Source organism: Apis dorsata, unplaced genomic scaffold (genome assembly GCF_000469605.1).
Source record: "Apis dorsata unplaced genomic scaffold, Apis dorsata 1.3 scaffold_383, whole genome shotgun sequence".
In the NCBI taxonomy this organism is placed as follows: Eukaryota; Metazoa; Arthropoda; class Insecta; order Hymenoptera; family Apidae; genus Apis; species Apis dorsata.
This window is the reverse complement of record NW_006263645.1, coordinates 101,421-102,659: the sequence shown is the minus strand read 5'-3', so window position 1 is coordinate 102,659 and position 1,239 is coordinate 101,421. Positions and strand designations below refer to the sequence as shown.

Here is a 1,239-nt window from a genome sequence, read left to right as displayed (position 1 = left end):
CTCGAACTGGCGGAGACGCAAGTCCGGGAGGTATGGCGGCCGATCCGATTTTGGGAGATTCGGATACCTGCCCGCACATAAATTGCGATCCTTGATTTGAAAATTATTTACGGTGACATTTTGAGGAGGAAAGAAGAGATGATTGAATGATTGAAGAGATGAATTAATGAAGAGACGAAGGAGGAAATCGAATTATTGGTGAGTTTTGGTAAATAAAAAAGGGAAAAAGATTTTCTTCTACGAAAATATTTGGCTCCTAGGAAATGAATTTGGAAAAAATTAATCTAAACATTCGTTATATACTTTTGATCTTTAAAAAATGCAGATTACAGAAAATTTTGAAAAGAGTAATTCAAATTTTTCACATTGAAATTAGACTTTTTTAAAAGAATATTATTATTATTACTTGGTATTAGTTTTATGATGTTAACTGCACGATAAATAGGATTTTCTCGAATTTATTATTTTTATCTGTTCTGAAATATCACGTATTTGCTTACTCGTTTCATAATTTGTGTATTTCTTAGAAATATTAATTAATTCTGTGAAATGGATACTTACAATTTAATGTAGATAATAGAAATAATAGAAATAATAGAAATTCTATCAATGAATACTTACAATTTAATGTAGATAATAGAAATAATAAAATTTTTACTATTGTTTAATATTGCTATTTCTACTTATACATTAAATTACTAAGTAAGTAAGTATTAAATAAATTTACTATTTATTTAAAAAATAGAATGATATCTATTATATATATATTATAATAAAGAATAAAATTACAAATGAAAGCAATATTAACCCTTAAAGAATTAAATTTCATTCTTTTATTGATTCTGTGTGGTAATTTACAATTTAAGAAAAAATATTAGAATATTGGATCTTTCTTTCAATTAACTATCCCAAATTTCAAAATAAATAATCATCCTACTTCAGCAGCGTAAATTAATATAATTCCAATTAAAAAACGACACATTTTTATTCTTCAGTTTCATCATAATTAATTGTTTCATAGCATTCGAATGGATATCATTAGAAAGAATCTATATTTTATCGAAGGATTCAATCAGCTTGGTGAAATTACATTCCGCTTTTCTAGTCAATTAACGCGATCCACTCGCATCTAATGCGTGCAGTTAACTGTAAATTCTACGTTCTTACCCAGAAGGCATTTAATCGCTCGGTTGAGTTCACCCTCTAATCCTATTAGCCCTGCTTCACACTATGCAGGGT

The 1,239-nt window shown here is 27.5% G+C and overlaps 1 protein-coding gene across 1 annotated transcript in view; it reads right to left on the bottom strand.

Annotated features, from left to right (window-relative positions):
- Window positions 1–1,239, bottom strand: part of LOC102679548 (high-affinity choline transporter 1) — a 15,091-nt gene that overhangs the window by 10,938 nt on the left and 2,914 nt on the right. Inside the window, exon 3 of the mRNA XM_031512096.1 lies at window positions 1–67. The gene's annotated coding sequence lies outside the window, so the exon portion shown is untranslated. The remainder of the gene's footprint in view (window positions 68–1,239) is intronic.